This window comes from Zeugodacus cucurbitae, chromosome 2, assembly GCF_028554725.1.
Source record: "Zeugodacus cucurbitae isolate PBARC_wt_2022May chromosome 2, idZeuCucr1.2, whole genome shotgun sequence".
NCBI classification, from domain to species: domain Eukaryota; kingdom Metazoa; phylum Arthropoda; class Insecta; order Diptera; family Tephritidae; genus Zeugodacus; species Zeugodacus cucurbitae.
In genome coordinates this window covers 6,159,454-6,179,157 of record NC_071667.1, presented here as the reverse complement: position 1 = coordinate 6,179,157, position 19,704 = coordinate 6,159,454, and the positions used below count along the sequence as shown (strand labels likewise).

The 19,704-nt window shown below is 34.7% G+C and overlaps 1 protein-coding gene across 4 annotated transcripts in view; it reads right to left on the bottom strand.

Moving 5' to 3' along the window:
• LOC105214079 (mucin-17) overlaps positions 1–19,704 on the bottom strand; it is a 65,390-nt gene that overhangs the window by 32,341 nt on the left and 13,345 nt on the right. The window contains exons 1-2 of one of the 4 annotated variants that reach the window (XM_029041506.2): positions 19,074–19,382; positions 17,855–18,421 (exon numbers count right to left, since the gene is read on the bottom strand). The exons of 1 other annotated variant lie outside the window; for it this stretch is intronic. The gene's annotated coding sequence lies outside the window, so the exon portion shown is untranslated. Of the gene's footprint in view, positions 1–17,854; positions 18,422–19,073; positions 19,383–19,704 lie in introns of those variants that run through there. 2 more of the 4 variants (XM_054231895.1, XM_011187273.3) reach the window with 2 other exon arrangements.

The following is a 19,704-nucleotide window of genomic DNA, read 5'->3' as shown; positions in this document are numbered from 1 at the left end:
GGCTAATAAATAAAACAACGGTTTATCGGTTCAAGCTTAATAATACTAATAATAGATACACAGACTTACAATAGAAAATAAAGGAAATAAGTGAAAAAATAAATTTCGATGATAAGAAAAAAATTTTGCTATAAAAAAGATAATGAAAACGTCAGAAAATCCTATGCATAAGTCAATAGTATTGAGTGATGTAAATTTACTTACTTTAAAACAATAATGTTATTTACATATGTTTAAGCATTCAACCACTAATTGACAACGTCACGACTCGTAATTACTTTTCCCATTTTGTTATTTAATAAAAATAATAACAATAAGTAAAAAATCTACTAAAAATATAAAAAGATAAAATAAAACCAGTAAGGAAAGGCTAAGTTCGGGTGCAACCGAACATTTTATACTCTCGCAATTTATTGAAGAAATTTAACCAATACATATATGCGGAATAAAGCTCCCGTATTTTTGAAAAACCTATAATTAGGTATATGGGAGCTAGGAGAAGATACTTTCGAAAAACCTACAATGAGGTATATGGAAATGTAATGACCCGATTTTAATAATTTATGGAAGAGAGACACACTATTAGAAGAAAACAATTTCCTCTGAATTAAATTGAAATATCTGAGATTTACCCATATTTTCGGTTAAAATTTATCCTTAGGCGCAGAGTTCAACATGTTCGATATCTAGGGCCTTGAAAAGTTATGGTCTGTTTTCGACAATTTTTTCACAAGTGAAGCCAGAGATGATATGCACTAATTGTGTAAAGTTTTATTCCGTTATCCTCATTGGTTCCTTATGTATACATCATAAAGTGAAGGAATCAGATGGATTTCAAAATTGAGTTATAAGGAAAGTAGTAGTGGTTGTGAACCGATTTCGCCCATTTTTTGTCCGTGTTATCAGGGTGTCAAGAAAATATTATATACGGAATTTCATTCGAATCGGTCGAGTAGTTCCTGAGATATGGTTTTTGAACCATAAGTGGGCGATGCCACGCCCATCTGAGTACAGCTCCCCTCTGCCATTTCTTATGTAAAATTTGGTGTTTCTGACGTTTTTCGTTAGCTAGTTAACCCACTTTTAGTCATTTTCAACCTAACCTTTGTATGGGAGGTGGGCGTGGTTATTATCTGATTTCAACTATTTTCATGGTGTGTGGGTGGTATGTAAGAGAACCGACTGCAGAAAGTTTGGCTTATTAGCTTTATTAGTTTGCGAGTTAAATACAAATAACCGATTTGTGGGCGGGCCACGCCCACTTCTATAAAAAAATTACATCCAAATATGCCCCCTCCTAGTGCGATCCTTTATTCCAAATTTTACTTTTATATCTTCATTTATGGCTTAGTTATGGCACTTTATGTGTTTTCGGTTTTCGCCATTTTGTGGGCGTGGCAGTGGTCCAATCATGCTCATTTTCGAAAGCAACCTTCCTATGGTGTGCCAAGAAATAAGTGTGCCAAGTTTCATTAAGATATCTTAATTTTTACTCAAGTTACAGCTTGCACAGACGGACGGACGGACGGACAGACAGACATTCGGATTTGAACTCCACTCTTCACCCTGATCACTTTGGTATATATAACCCTATATCTAACTCGTTTAGTTTTGGGTTTTACAAACAACCGTTATGTGAACAAAACTATAATACTCTCCTTAGCAACTTTTGTTGCGAGAGTATAAAAATATGTATATAAATTGAATAATTATTGCGCCTGAGACAGCAATCAATTGATATGCAACTCATTGTGCATTTATGCATATAAGCCTCACACATTCATAACAAAACGTACCGTGTATCCATAACATGTATGGATATGTATATTACATGCACATTTGTAGCAATCGGAAGCTTAAACTTAAATGCTTACGAGTACGGGTACATTTCTATGTAAAAGTGCAGGTAGAAAAATATTACACAAATCATTTACATAACCTAAAATATCATGCGGTTGGCGTATGATTATATCTTTTCCACAATATCAGCGATTTGCATATTTGAGAAGCACTTGTTGAAATACAATATTATACACTCGATATATGAACAGATATCCATACATATATGTAAGAAACAATTCAAGCGAAACATGTGATTACAAAAAAAGAAAAAACAAAAAAATGAATATGTTTATGTGTGCAGTAGCTGGACATATGTATAAGAAAATATTGTAATTAATACCGGCGACATTTTATCTTGTCATATGTATATTCATCAATCAAAATCGGCGCTTTAATTCAATGAAATAAAGAAAAAAATTGTTTTTGAATTCAGCAAATTACTTTTAGAATTATTTGTTGTAACAATATGGATATATTTATCTGGATATATTTACATATGTGTGTTTGTACATAAACTTTAACATTTGTGTTTATTTCACCTTCAACTCAAACGGCGAAAATATTTGAAAGCTTTGTCTGCACAAAAAGTACATTTACCTCCATATTTATACAATTGCTCCCCCGATATGTGAAGCCACCGCACCGACACACTTAACTTACTGTAAACAAATTGCTTACGTTAAAAGCGAATTTTTGGCCTCTCATGTTGTTAGTGTTTTTTAATAAACAAAATCGATATATAGGCAGATAGTATAAATATGCAACAACAATTGGATGCTTCTTTCCGGTAGCAACAGAGAAATTCTACAATGAAATATTGTAAGTAAAAATAAAATCTTGCTATCGGTTCAGATTTTCATTTGTATAAGTTAGATTTCGATTTATCATATAGCATCGATTTGGTGGTCCAAAAGCAAATACGATGTCTTACAATTAATTTTCATTAAAAATTTATCAATGTTTGTTTCAAAGGACTAATTATATCTCGTACAATAAGTTAAATTTAAAATTCTAATTTAATATTTCAATTATAAATGTGGGGCGTGTCTCTTCTGAAAAAAATTGCTAGAACTATAGAGCGCTTAGCACCCACGAGTCTATGAATCATGTATCAGGAAATTCACGTTGAACACGACTAAATTAAATGTATATATATATATATATCTGTTTATAATATAAGCTAAAGTTGCTTTTTCAGGCACAACACCGTCATTCATCATACGGGTCGGTGCAATGTACGCACCCAGATTATTGTCGAACTGTCAATGCAAACGAGAGTGCAGACATAAATGCCATATGCTCATGCATGCTAAGTAAACCATATGTATGTACATATGTATGCAGTATAAATAAGTTTATTTATTAACGAGTACAAGTAATTGTTATAAGTATTCAACAAGGAACTGAGGCACTAAATTGACAGCTGCTGCGAATTTTTGTAAACAATAACAGACAGTCAAGTTCCACACCCACCTACACGTGGTGTTAAACTGCCAGCAACAAGGTATACGGCAAGCCGATTACTATGCGATTAAATAGAACAAATAAGGAAAGTCTAAGTTCGACTCCAACCGAACAATTTAACTCTCGGAATTTAGTGATATAATTTGATTAAGATAACACACAATTTGACCCATATATTCGGCAATTTTACCCATATATTCGTCCAATAGAATAATGAAAACCATCATTTATAGTATATGAGGGCTGAAGTAATTACTAATCCGACTTCACTCATTTTCACCACCAAAGTATACTGTATCCAAGACTATACTTAATTTTGGTAAGATATCTCACATATTAACCGATATATGCGGAATAAAGCCCATCATGTTGTCAAAAAATCTATAATTAGGTATATATTTGCGAGCTAGGGGAAGTTATGAACCACTTTTAAATATTTTTGGAACAGAGACACATTACAGAAGAAAATAATTTCCTCTTAATTTCATTCAAATATCTGAGAGATTTGCCGATATTTTCGGTGAAAAATTACCCTTAGGCACTGAGTTCTTCAAGTTCGATATCCGGGTCCTTGAAAAGTTATAGGCCGATTCTGAAGCTCTGCTCTGCCGGAACCGGAAATGATGTTACCGGAAATGAGACAACCGGAACCAAATTAGGGTTAACCGGATATGATGTTACTGGAAACAGAAATGGTTGGGGTTGTTCCATATGGGTTGGTTTGTCGGGTATGGGTAATCGGATGATATGGGAACCGTTGTTACCTGAACCGAAAATGGGGCATCCTGAACTCCCGGAACCGGATATGAGATAATGATGTTGCCGGATATAGGGTAACCGAATTTTACGGGAACCGATGTTGCCAGAACCAGAAATGGTGCAGCCGGAAATTGAGCACCCTGATTGAACCGGATATGGGATAATAATGTTACCGGAAGCGGAACGAATCAACTGGAATCAGATATGGGATAACCGATGGAAGCCGATATACGGTTTCGCTCATTTTCCACCTATGTCATCAGGGTGTCTGGAAAGTATTATATACCGAATTTCATTGAAATCGGTCGAGTTGTTTGTGAGATATGGTTTTTGACTAATAAAATGGGTGACGCCACGCATTCTTCTGCCATTTCCTTTGCAAAATGTAGTGTTTCTGACCTTTTTCGTTAGTGAGTTAACGCACTTTTAGTAATTTGTATGCTTCTTCCTAGAGCGATCCTTTATATTATATATTTATATTTATAGATATAACCCTATATCTAACTCGTTTAGTTTTATGACTTACAACAACCGTTATGTGAAAAAACTATAATACTCTCTTAGCAACTTGCGCGAGTATAAAAATTAAATACACTTTATATGGAAAAGGTTTTATTTGCACACATGAACTATAGAAATGTATATCTACAAGTATAGATAATATTAGTATTAGTATAGTACATATAAGTAATACAAATTGCGAAAAAAAGTCTGCCACCCAGTTAATGGTGATAATTTTAAGGCACGCGTGAGCAGGCCGCCTTTTGGAGTTCCCCACACAAACATTTAAATACATGTATATATAGTCAAATACATAAGTATATATATTGTAATGAAAGCGGCAATCATCAAGTTCAAGTGCGATTTGCATACAATTTGTTGTTTAGTTCAACGTTAGTTTTTTTTTTGCAGATAGCACACGTGCATACTTGAATAAGTGTAAACGTTTGTTGTTGTTTTTGTTTTTTTAAATTTGCATATGACAGGCAAAGCTAGCTTTTCTCATCGCATTCGGCAATTGTTATTGTTATGTTGGAAATGCACATTGCAATGCAAATATTCAAGCATTTTCAGTATGCAATACAAAACAATAATCACGAAGATGCACAGGTTAATAAAACTAAAACTAAGTATATAGAAATACTTCAAAAGAACTGTCAATCTGTGATGGATTGCTGTGAGGCCGCATGAATCATAAAATTCTCGAAAGAACAGATAATAAAAAGCTGTTGAAAAACATTATTAAAAATGTCTTTAATTCCAAATAAAAGAAGTATAAAACATACATGCATACAAACACAACAGATCAGCGTGCAAAGATGAATGTGAAAAATAAAAATTACAAAATTTAAAGGTTTTGTGCTGTCTCGCTTTGATTATAATCAATTAGAAAACAACCTTCGATCGATTTCGTATTCAAATTGGCCCAAAGCCTTCGATTGTTACTGGCCAAGGTACGTTTGGTATTCATGGCATGTTTAGGGTGTGTGTGAGCGCTGCATCATTTTCATGGTAATATCTACGATGGTTTACACCCAAATTATGTTTAATGCATTCCATCATGTGCATTCATGTACATATTCATATGAACATTTTCATACATACTTATGTATGTATTCATGTAATGATTGATATTCGAATGTGAAGTTTATGTGATTTTTCATTTATCTTCTGTTCGTTCCTTCATTGGTGGCTTTTGATTTTAGCCATTATTTTGAAGAATTTCAATTATATGTCGAAAAAAATATATATGTACAATCCTTCATCTTGTTGAATAACCAAATCGCCTGTAAAACTTTGAAAGTTAAGCCAACACTGACTTAAAAATAAATATTGCACCCTTATTTCGGAAGTCTAACTTTCGTATCCCAAATAATTATGTTAAGAAACCATATTGAAAAACTAGAAGGTGAATTCTAAGAAGACAGAATAATATTAATTTATTTATATATTCAATATCCAATATTTAACAGATTTTCCGTATGGGACTGATGATATTATTGGAATTCTTTACCTTTACCTTTTCTGTAGAACATATAAGAGGTACTCAGATAAAGCTCAGAACAGTAACAGAGGTCTTAAAAAAGGGTAACGCGGAGGGCTAACCTTACTAATACAGTCTGCGAGTGGTCCAATCTTGGTATGGCACTTCTTTTTGCTACATTTTCATTAGCTCTACAAATAAAAAGATCTATGATTGGTTATTTCAAAATTATTTTGTTGATTATCACTTTTTACCTAACCAGACATCAATTATGCAATATGTATGTGCTTCAATGGCCTTTGTGTTTTTATACTCTCGCAACAAAAGTTGCTAAGATAGTTTTGTTCACATAACGGTTGTTTGTAAGTCATAAAACTAAATGAGTTAGATATAGGGTTATATATAACAAAATGATCAGGATGACGAGACGAGTCAAAATCCGAATGTCTGTCTGTCCGTCCGTCCATGCAACGGATAACTTGAGTAAAAATTGAGATATCTTAACGAAACTTGGAACACGTATTCCTTGGTACCCCAAGGAGGTTGCTTTCGAAAATGGGCAAAATCGGATCATTGCCACCCCCACAAAATGGCGAAAACCAAAAACCTATAAAGTGATATAACTAAGCCATAAATGAAGATATAAAAGTAAAATTTTAAATAGAGTATCGCACTAGGAAGGGACATATTTGGATGTAATTTGTTTGGGGAAGTGGGCGTGGCTCCGCCCCCAAATAGGATTTTTATATTTTATTTCTTTTAGCCACTTCTTAATACAGTCACCTCCTCCACGCCCACCTCCCATACAAAGGTTAGGTTGAAAATTACTAAAAGTGGGTTAACTCACTAACGAAAAACGTCAGAAACACTAAATTTCACATAAGAAATGGCAGATGGACAAAGATTTTACAAAATGGAAAAGGGGCGTGGCGTCGCCCACTTATGGGTCAAAAACCATATCTCAGGAACTACTCGACCGATTTCTATGAAATTCGGTATATTATATTTTCTTGACACCCTGATAACATAAAAAATGGGCGAAATCGGTTCACAACCACGACTACTTTCCATATAAATCAATTTTGAATTCCATCTGATTCCTTCATTTTATAATGTATACAGAAGGAACCAATGAAGATAGCGCAATAAAACTTTTCACAAATAGTGCATATCATCTCTGGCTTTACTTGTGAAAAATTTGTCGAAAACGGACTATAACTTTTCAAGGCCCCTATTATCGATCATGTTAAACTCAGCGCCTAAGGGTAAATTTTAACCGAAAATATAGATAAATCTCTCTGACAATTTAATGTAATTCAGACGAAATTGTTTTCTTCTAATAGTGTTTCTCTATTCCAAAAACTATTTAAATAGGGTCTTAGCATCTCCTAGCTCCCAAATTCCTAATTATAGTTTTTTTTTTAAATACGGTGGGCTTTATTCCGCATATATGTATTGGTTAATATGTGAGATATAGTAGCAAAATTAAGTTAGCGTATAATCTTAGGTATAGTGTACCTTGCCGGTGAAAATGAATGAAATCGGTTCAGGAATTACCTCAGCCCTCATACACTATATAGGACGATTTTCGTTATTCTATTAAACTTTATGCCGAATTTATTGGTAAATTTGTGTGTTATATTAATAAAATTTCTTCAATAAATTGCGAGAGTATAAAATGTTCGGTTGCATCCGAACTTAGCCTTTCCTTACTTGTGTTATTTTCAGGAATTGAATGCAATTTAATTGAAAGGTTGGCAAATTGTGGCAATTCAATTGCTATATAAAATGACTTTTTGACGTTCATTATGATCGCTGCAACAATGAAAAAAAAAACTGCTACAAATTAAAATGACTGCGGCATTCACAATTAACATGTCCATGTTGGGTTGTAAACTAATTTGATGTTATTAATTTTTTAATGGGGCACTTTAAGCGCATTAGTCGTTGGGTAATCATGATTTGAACTTTATTTCTGCATATGTGCAGATACATAAATTGTTTGTACATATGTATTTATGATTATATAATTTACACCTCCTGCAGACAGTGGGTCTGGTGGCAGTTAATATTTGTTCAGACACATGTTAGCAAATAAACATAAATAGACACACCAAAAAAAGTTGCAGACGTACAAAAATAACTTAAGTATAACTTTGACGTATAAAGTGTTATAATAAACACAATATTATTGTACAATAAAATAGAGGTACACATCAATTCAATTGGTTGACGCTGCGAGACATGTCGTTAAAATTGAAATTTGGATTTCTTCCGTCGCTATTTGCTCCATATTCATTTATATGTATGAATAGGTACCTAAAGCAAAGATTACTTAAATGTTTGTGTACATTTTGCTCGTTTAGTCTTCTGATCAAAAATATAAATTGCAGTCTCAACTCTTGAATGGGCTCAAGTAACACTTACACTGATTGAATTTAATTAAATTAACAATTGACATGGAAACTTTTGTTAAACACAGTCTGTCACAGAGCAATATTTCTTGGGTGAAAACAAATACAAAAATATTTTTTGAAGTGCTATTTCTGCTATTAACATACATACATACATACAAATATAACATATGTACATATATACACGAGTACACATGAAACACGATCGTTCATTTATTTCCTGGTAACGAAAGGGATTTAGTTACATTAATATTTTTGGCGTGAATTGTACTGTCATTTTAATTAAGTAAATATTATCTGAGTGAGTGTGTATCTTGTAGAGTGAATTAAAAAGTAAATTTAATAACTATGGTTTGATATAAAAAAAATATCCCAGAAAAATTTTACTACATACAGTGGAACTTCCATAACTCAATCTTCCTTAACTCGAAGCTCTCCATAACTCGAACTCTGGAATTGGAAATAGAGGAAAATTTATGTTTCAATGGAAATTTCTCTAATACCTAATACCTAAGACAGACATATGGTCTCCATACTGTAATATGTACTACAATAAAAGCTCTAGAAACCATGAACCAGCATAGTGACACACATGTAGTATATTTTACTATGTTTACATTCATCAGCTGATACAAATAAATTCAAAAATTTTGTTTTTTGATTTCAATTAATTTTGAATTTAATTTATTTTCTGTATATCAAAATGTCAGAAAACATATGTTTGTGGCAGAAGAGCTTAAAGCTTTCGGTATGTTCAATGCAATCCATTGTAGTACATTTCACAACACCACAATATGTCAATGGTTTCTAGAACTCTATTGTAGTACGGAACACCATTTGCTTTCAAACAAAATTCGGAAAACCGGTGATACAAATATGGTTTCTGAAGCATACTACAATAGATACTACATGTCTGTCTCAGGTATAACTCGAAGTCTCTCTAACTCGAAGTTTTTTTGTGGATGATGGTGTTTCGAGTTAGAGAATTTCGACTGTATTTTAAAGGTTTAGTCAAAGCTAATTTTATGCGACTGCTTTAAGGCCACAAAAGTAAGTCTTGATTACATTTGTAGGGGAGAGTATAAAATGTTCGGCTGCACCCGAAGAGTAGCACGTTCTTTACTAAAGTAATCAGTTGTGGATAATGTCATTATATATATAGTGAACACAAATCACCTTCATCTGCCAGAATATTTAATATTTTTGTTATCAAAGCATATAATCTCTAGACAAACACTTTCGTTTGGCACTTATATTTCCATACAGCTTTTCAAAGACTCTTTAACTGATAATATAAGAAAATAATGTTAAACTCAATGAAAGAATAGTGAAACCGTGGTTATCACCAATTCATGGTGCACAAAGAAACTGCGATGTCAGAAAATGATTAACTAATAATCTGGCATGCGTTAGGTACTAGTCAGCACTGTTAGTTTTAAGCAAAAAGAAAACTGAGCTTTTCTTTTCACTTGTGTATGAGTAACTTTGTAGAAACCTTAAGTGAAGAAAATAAGTGAAGTTGGTTGTGATAAAATTAAATTTTTTGAATAGACAAAAGGCAATAATTAACAACGAAACAACAAACACGATTGTGGAAATAACAAAACAGAGGAAACTTGCAAAATACTGCCTCAAGAAACGACAAACAGAGTTCAACCTAGATACGATGGCATAAAAGCAAACGAATTTGGTATTTCTGCAAAATTCAAGAAATTAAAATGCCAAGCAAGCCAAGCCAAGAGATGGAAACAAATCACAAGAGAATAGCTGCAGAGCTAGCTGAGTCAATAGTGGAACATAAACGGGCAGAAATACTTAAATTGTACCTTGGCCCAAGACGAATAGTAATAGTAAGCAAGCGAAACTAAAATACCGACTAGTTAGACTGCAACAACAAAAACTAGACAACACAACAACCAAACTATAAGCCAAACATATCACCGCACCGCCATAAATTATTTCAGACATACATACGAATGTACGCGTGCAAAGGTGAGGTCCACGGGTTGGTCGTCGCTCCAAACACAGATGCTAACCATTACCTTAATCGTGTGTTTTCATTGTATTTATTCTTCTTAATTGCAGTTTCATTGTGTGTTTGTGGTTGTTTCTGTATAAAAGAATAAAGCGTGATTCGTAAGTATTCAGGCAAAGCGAAATATGCACAAAAACTATTTGGAACTTTAGGTCGAGGTGTCATATTGGCAAGAAGCTGAGTCATTTAAGAAGTGTTTCTTTTTCAAACATGTATACACATACTTATATGTCTATGTGCAAATATATGTATGTATGGTAATCGGAAAGAGCCGCAAAAGTGAAATCTTTGAATAATTGCAAATTTGCAAATGCTTTGGTTTAAAAAAATTCACATTTTCCAAAAAATTGCAGATTTTAAAAACCCCCCAAAATGTATATAATACGTATATAACTTGCATAAAATATAACCAAGTATATTTTACCTTCTTTGAATAGACAATGAAGCAGAAAACCGGTTTATAAAAAATATACAAAAACGGTTTTTTATTATTTGAAAATAACAAAATTTTATATAAATTATAAAACACAAAACGATGCATATAATTTCACAAACACTCAAAGAAAATAAAAAATAGTATTTGAAATAAATTTAGAATACTTAAATCACAAACCAAAATTACCTAGCATATACCCGGATCTTATAGTGCAAAAAAAATCTAAACACAAAAGCAAATATGATAAATTAACAGGAATTTCAAGATCGACACAAAAGAACGAAGTAAATAAATCCCTGTGGTTTCAATTCAAATGGTTAAGGAGGCGTGGAAGCACGTAGACACGTTACTCAATCAATGTTAAATCATTAAATTAAAGTCAACACTTAAAAAAGATCTTGGGGAATTTACTTAAATGTTAAGAAAAAAATGCGTGCCACTGTTAATGCTTTTGATTTATTCAATTGAATTGATAGAGGTGGAGAATAACGGTTAAAATAGTTGACTATTATACTTTCTTGAGTATCACTTGTCAAATTTTTCAATAAAAACTTTACGAATTCAACGAACTGGTTTAGTTTTTTAATACATAAATACTTTTGAAAAGCGGGTAATTATTCGAGCAGTTAGTAATTGGATCAAAATGGATTAACTTGATCAATTTAGTTGAGAAAGTAAGTTAAGTAAAGCGAATATCTATTAAGCACAAATAACTTTTCTCGCGAATATTATCAAGATCCTGAACTTAATGTTAATAAAGAAATACTATCAAAGGATTTTTGATCTGAAACAGGAAATGATGTTCTCCTTCGATTTATATTCGTTTCATAAATAATTGTTATATTTGAGCAAATAAACAGATAAGGATTATTTCTTAAAATTTTTAACAGGAAAAATCCCTACATAATAAAATACATTTGGGGGATGGGGTCATATGTAGAAGTTCACGCAAGTGAGGAAAGTTTCTGATTGCCATTCACTTGGGAGTGGCCAGGAACGATTCTTTTGCATATGACTCAAGCAGCTCACGACTTCCGGTTTTAGACCAAGTATCCCCTGGGTAGCTAACAGACATCCGTTTGGAGGCGAGCTAAAGTGAGAAGGCGAAGCCCGCTTGTGCGGTTGTGCGTAGGGCTTGGGACCCACCACATAAAAAAAAACCTCCCCAATGAAAACAAACACCGAGCCTCGGATGAGAAACCCCCCTTTTGATGACGACCCCTGCAAACGTACTAAGGATCATGATTTGAGGGCATGCACCTGGAATGTCCGGACTCTTAATTGGGAAGGTGCCTCTGCCCAGCTGGTTGATGTCCTCATACAACTAAAGGCTGACATCACCGCCGTCCAAGAAGTGCGATGGACGGGACAAGGACGGAAGAAGGTGGGTCCTTGTGACATCTACTACAGCGGCCATATAAAGGAGCGCAAATTTGGTGTTGGATTTGTGGTGGGAGAGAGACTCCGTCGCCGAGTCCTGGCATTCACCCCGGTGGATGAACGTCTAGCCACAATCCGCATAAAAGCGAGGTTCTTCAACATATCGCTGATTTGCGCCCACGCCCCAACGGAAGAGAAGGACGATGTGACCAAAGACGCTTTCTATGAGCGCCTAGAACGCACCTATGAGCGCTGCCCCCGCCACGATGTCAAAATCGTGCTTGGCGATTTTAACGCCAGGGTGGGTAAAGAAGGTGTCTTTGGCACAACAGTCGGAAAATTCAGCCTCCATGACGAAACATCGCCAAACGGCCTGAGGCTGATCGACTTCGCTGGGGCCCGAAATATGGTTGTCTGTAGTACCAGATTCCAGCATAAAAAAATTCATCAAGCAACGTGGCTGTCCCCTGATCGAAACACGCGCAACCAAATCGATCACGTTGTGATAGACGGAAGACATGTCTCCAGTGTTTTAGACGTGCGTACGCTCCGAGGACCAAACATTGACTCGGACCATTATCTAGTAGCAGCAAAGATACGCACTCGCCTCTGTGCAGCAAAGAACGCCCGTCAACAAACACAAGGAAGGTTCGCCGTCGAAAAGCTGCAATCACAACCGACAGCCGAACGATTTTCTACTCGACTTGCACTCCTGCTCTCTGAGAGCACTCATCAGCATCTCGATATAAGGGAGCTGTGGAACGGCATCTCAAACTCATTGCATACCGCTGCAGCCGAAACAATTGGTCTACGGCAACGCCAAAAAACCAGTTGGTACGATGAGAATTGTCGTTCCGCAGTGGAGAGAAAACAGACTGCCTACCTCGCAACGTTGCGATCGACCACAACACGTTCGGGGTGGGATAGATATCGAGAACTGAAGAGGGAAGCGAGACGCATTTGCAGACGTAAAAAGAAAGAGGCCGAAATGCGTGAGTATGAAAAGCTTGAAAAGCTGGCCGACATGGGTAATGCTCGAAAATTTTATGAAAAGATGAGGCGATTAACAGAAGGTTTCAAGACCGGAGCATTATCATGTAGGGACCGAGAAGGTAATCTGGTAGCGGATGTCCAGAGCGCACTGGGATTATGGAGGGAACACTTCTCCGACCTGCTCAATGGCAGTGAAAGTACAACACCAGGAGATGGCGAACCCGATTCCCCAATCGATGACGATGGAATAGATGTTCCATTACCCGACCATGAAGAAATTCGAATAGCAATTACCCGCTTGAAGAACAACAAAGCGGCGGGGGCCGATGGATTACCGGCCGAGCTATTCAAATACGGCGGCGAAGAACTGATAAGGTGCATGCATCAGCTTCTTTGTAGAATATGGTCGGAAGAAAGCATGCCTGACGATTGGAATCTTAGTGTGCTCTGCCCAATCCATAAGAAGGGAGACCCCACAATCTGCGCCAACTACCGTGGTATAAGTCTCCTCAATATCGCATATAAGGTTTTGTCGAGCGTATTGTGTGAAAGACTAAAGCCCACCGTCAACGAACTGATTGGACCTTATCAGTGTGGCTTTAGACCTGGAAAATCCACAATGGACCAGATATTCACCATGCGCCAAATCTTGGAAAAGACCCGAGAGAGAAGAATCGATACTCACCATCTTTTTATCGATTTTAAAGCTGCCTTCGATAGCACGAAAAGGAGCTGCCTTTATGCCGCGATGTCTGAATTTGGTATCCCTGCAAAACTAATACGGCTATGTAAGCTGACGTTGAGCAACACCAAAAGCTCCGTCAGGATCGGGAAGGACCTCTCCGAGCCGTTCGATACCAAACGAGGCTTCAGACAGGGTGACTCACTATCGTGCGACTTCTTCAATCTATTGCTGGAAAAAATAATACGAGCTGCAGAACTAAATAGAGAGGGTACAATCTTCTACAAGAGTGTACAGCTCCTGGCGTATGCCGATGATATTGATATCATCGGAAGCAACAACCGCGCCGTTTGTTCTGCGTTTTCCAGACTAGATAAAGAAGCGAAGCGTATGGGTCTGGTGGTGAATGAGGACAAGACGAAATATCTCCTGTCATCAAACAAACAGTCGGCGCACTCGCGTCTTGGCTCCCACGTCACTGTTGACAGTCATAACTTTGAAGTTGTAGATAATTTCGTTTATCTGGGAACCAGCATTAACAACACCAACAATGTCAGCCTTGAAATCCAACGCAGAATCACTCTTGCCAACAGGTGCTACTTTGGACTGAGTAGGCAATTGAAAAGTAAAGTCCTCTCTCGACGAACCAAAATCAAACTCTATAAGTCGCTCATTATTCCCGTCCTGATGTATGGCGCTGAAGCGTGGACGATGACAACATCCGATGAGACGACTCTTGGGGTTTTCGAGAGAAAGGTTTTGCGCAAGATTTTTGGTCCTCTAAACATTGGCAACGGCGAATACCGCAGGCGATGGAACGATGAGCTGTACGATTTATACGACGACATTGACATAGTTCAGCGAATAAAAAGACAGCGGCTACGCTGGCTAGGTCATGTTGTACGGATGGAAGAAAACACTCCAGCTCTGAAAGTATTCGATGCAGTACCCGCTGGAGGAAGCCGCGGAAGAGGACGACCTCCACTCCGGTGGAAAGACCAAGTGCAAAGTGACCTGGCTTCACTTGGTGTTTCCAATTGGCGCCAAAAAGCAAAAAGGAGGAATGAGTGGCGCGCTCTGGTGGATTCGGCTATAATCGCTTAAAGCGGTTCCTACGCCAAATATATATATATATACATAAAATAGGCACTTGAAGATCAGGTAGAACATTATATGTATTTACCTTCGTGCGGTACTTGTTTGTGTCGCTGTGGTTCATGTTGCGATGACTCAGCTAATCAGTGGTGGCTCGAGTGTCAGAGGAAACGCGAAGTTGTTTCAACGAATGGAAACTACTATTCAAAACACGTTCGAGTCATAAAAGAATTACAACGAAAGAGAAAAACAAAAAAGAGAGGCTTACACATGCTCTTAGCCGCTTTGCACTTTGATATTGACATTGCAAATGCGCATTCATACGAGTATAAATCCATAAATTTTTTGTAGGATTATAAGTTTTTGGATAAGCAAAAATATTGTCAAATTGATAAGATTGAAGATATCAACAATTGCTTAATCTGACATCAACTCATTTGATCTATTTCTACATCTACATCTTTCTATTTCTACATCTATTCTCTCTTAGAGACAGACTTTAAATTCTCTGATTCATTGTTGTAAAAATCATTGAAAATCGCACAAACAATATTTCTTGACTGTTCGTTGCGTTAAAATTCTTTAATCAGAGCTCCCTAAGTATTTTTAGTATTGAAGGCTATTACTATTACTTTTACATTGTTTCCAAATAGAAAAGTGAGCAGGTCTAAATTAATAAATTTTGAGATACTGTATTTAAATAGAAATCAATGAATTTGTAACTCTATAAAGACCGTTTTTTTATGATTCATATAAAGCGGAATCAGAGCCCTTTTTTAAGAATTATTTTCGGAATGACAAAAATATGTATCTATATAATATGTAATCTGAAAATTTTTTTATCTCTTTTTTACGCCATTTTTTTCACGACATTTTTTCTATTTAATTTTAATTTAAAATTTTATTTATTTTGTACTTAAGTTTTCTGGTTTTCACCATTATTCAAAATAGACATACAAAAAATTAAAAGGCATGCATGTTCGAAAGAATAAAAGCATATTTATGTAGACAAATAAATAAAAAAATATTGGAAATCAGCAGATAGAAATGGCAAAGCGGGATAATTTAAATAAAAATTTAGTCAAATGGTGAACCTGAAATAGATAATTTTTCACTTAAATTTGTTTCGTGAAACCGGCTGTTACTTTAATTTTAAAGAAAAATTTTAAATTTATGTTTAATGTCTAAAATTTGGCACTGTAAAACGAACCAATGAGGTTCCATTATAATATATTTTCCCACAGTTTGAATGTTTTATTTTTATTAATGAAAATATATTTATAATTCAAATTTTAAATAATAAAAATATATTTTTAAATAAAATCAGTCTTTAGTTTCAAAATATAGAGCTTAATGTGAAAGTTATATATAAATTGACTTAATGACAAATACATCAATTAGAGCCAAAATAGCTCGATCACAACTGAAATTTCCACCCATTGCATAAAAGCAAATATTTTCTCAGACTTTTTTATTGTCCACTTACATTAACAAAGAAACGTTATCTAAAAATGCAACGCATAAGATTTCACTATACCATAATAATAATACCATAAATCAATTCTACGCCACTAAAATGTTTTGAATAATTTCTAACTTCCTACTCGCAAAACGCTTATAATTTCAATACAAATTCACCACCACCAAGCTTGGTAAATGGCAAAGAAACAGCCATATTTTACTTGCAAAAAGAAACGACTAATAAGACAACAAATACAACAAAGTAAATGGTACCAAAGTAAAAACAAACGAGAAACCCACAAAAACAAAACAAAAAAAAAATAAGAAAATAAACTATACTAACGCTTAAATAATAAAAACACAAACAACACGCTTAATAGAAAAACCAGTAAGAAACAATAACAATGCATAAATAAATATTCAGCGTGTTGAGGTCTGCAAATGCCAGTGATGTTGAAAGTCGTTTTGCCAGTTTGACAGCCAACAAGCGTCAGAGTTAAGTCAAGCCGAACGCGCAACAATTCCAAGAGAGCGACATTCACTTTATATATGGCTGGGAGTTGAGTGGGCAAGGCTGTACATTAAGAAATTTAATAAAAAAAATCATGTTTCAAACGCAGTTAAATTTTATACCACTTCCTTTGTAGTTATAAATTATTTGTTTATAACAGTAAGGAGAGATTTCGATATTATTTGATTGAAAACAAAGTAAGACTTTGAGTTACAGAATAAAATATTAGAATTAAGAATAGTAAAAAAATTAAAATACTAAAAACACTGTGATAGTTTTTTTCAAAAAAAAAAAAAAGACAAGACCAAATTCGACGGTTTCCCCCTATTTCGGGTCTTACGAATCGAACTGCATCATTACTTTTTTGAGTTACAATCATGGTTTCATACAAAAATTTTTGTTGAAGTTTTTCATAAAAGTTGCTCATTGTAAGAGAAAGGCACATTTTTCTTCGGTCTCTAACTTTTTTAATGTTGACTTTTTTGGTAAACTTTCTTTGGCAAAGCTTCTCAGAATAAGTCCGTCTTTAAGTGCTTAGATGACTGTAAACCCCAAAATCAATGTTTTTTGTGTCCTTATAGCCGATATGTCGAAAAAACTGAAATTTAATCCATTTTTTAATGTTGTATATATTGAAAGTTAAATTGAAGATTGACAGGTAAATCGTTTAAATTGTTTCTTAACCTCAGAAGAAATATAAAATTTAATAATTTTTTAATTCTCAAAGCAGTCAGCCAACTGTATATATCCTTTCGAACTATAACAAATAAGCCAAGATTTCAGAAAAACTAAACTCACCAATATCAAATTTCACATGTGTAACTCGATTTGAGTTAGTTGAATGTTGAGCTGTATAAAGTGGCTTCATTAAGTTTTAAAAACTATTTTCCTCCATAAATATGTTCAAATATAACAGTTGTTAAACGATTGAATATTTGTTGGTTATTATGTTTAGCACGTAATATATTTTGCAGTTCGAAGTTATTTAATTATGTAAAATTTAAAATTTCACAGTAAAACTTGCAAAAAACTATTATGGCTCTCTTTCATAATTTGCAGTTTCCCGTTATTTTTTATATTTGGTTATATTTAATTTAATTTATTTTCTTTCGTTGCTATTTTCGCATTACATTATTTCTGTACATACATCTGTGTGTATGTAATGCATGGACCGCTTGAAACGGTTACAATATCAGCCAAATAACATTAACAATTGACACTTTCCATTTTCGGTTCGTTTGTATGCATTTTAGCTTATTTCATTATGCTGTATTTTTATTTTTTTTTTTATATTTTTTTTCGCCTTTTTTTGTTGTAATTTTTTGCTTATTCAATACGTTTTTCCCAAGTCAACACAAATTTTACCTTTTTGAGAAAATATAAGAAAAAAATTATTATTTCATGTTCTAAAACGCGTTCAACACAAAGAACTTGCCTCAATGCAAAGTGAAAATAAAATTTACAATGAAATCACAAAACCAAAGCAAAAAACTACATTAAATTATTAAATTGAAAACCTGAACTTTGCTTTCTATCATCAAAGCATAAACAAAAAAGTAGGAAGCTAGAAAAATCAACGAATCTAGCGACTTGTGAAATGACAATATTTGCTTAATTAACACGTTCGTTGTCGTACAACAACAACATACAATACTATAATATAATAATGTTAAACACCAATAGAGCGCGCAAAAACAATAATAATAATTATTATTTATGAAAATATGTGAAAAAAACGAAACTTCTTGCCAACACTATATGTATGTATAATGCGTTTTTACTTAATTACATTACTATTAATTTATTATTTGTATTTTGTGTTTGCTCAAATGATGTTTAACACGAACTCGCGAATCTAGCCTCAACCAGATATTCTCATTTGTAAACACACAGCAGCTTTTGAAATTTCTCAACACTTTTCGCACTTCAACGGCAATACTTTGCTTATTTGATGAAATGAACAATTTTCCCGCATTTTCACACTAGTGTGCGAACGCATGTGATCTTTGATTTTTACCTTTTCCAATGAATACGTAGCTAAAACAAATTCCACACGTTTGGCTTTGCTGTAAATTCACTACAATTCGCTTTCGATTTCGTTTCGAAAATAAACACACAACTTGCAAATCGGCAGTTTTTCTGTTTTAAACTTTTTTATTAAACACACACAAAGCACCACGGGTTGTTGTTGTTTGTTCACCCATTTGGTTTTATTTCGAAACAGAAAAATAACTAGAAGTGTATTGAAGTTTGCAAACGCGCGCGCAATCGCTAGAAAACACAACCGTTCGACTCCGTTGTTCACACTCAAATGATTTGCTGAGGCCAAAACGCCGCTGATATCCAAAGTGGACGCAGTCAAAGCGGTCGGCGCGTACAACACTTGACGCTCATTTCGCTCACGCCATAAGAACGCCAAGCAACTCAGCGCCAGTTGCTGAGCGGTTTGTTTATAGCTCCAAAGTTTCATTTGTGTTGTTGTTTATTAATTGTGTTTAATATCGATGTGCGAGAGCCACCTCGAACAACTTTGCAATGCACTGGCCATTCTGCTGTAATTTGTTTGTTTACGTGCTTTTTTGTTTGATCGCCCAGCAAAGAAATTGAAAAATGTTTGTTGGCTGCGATTTGCAATACAGTGGCGCATT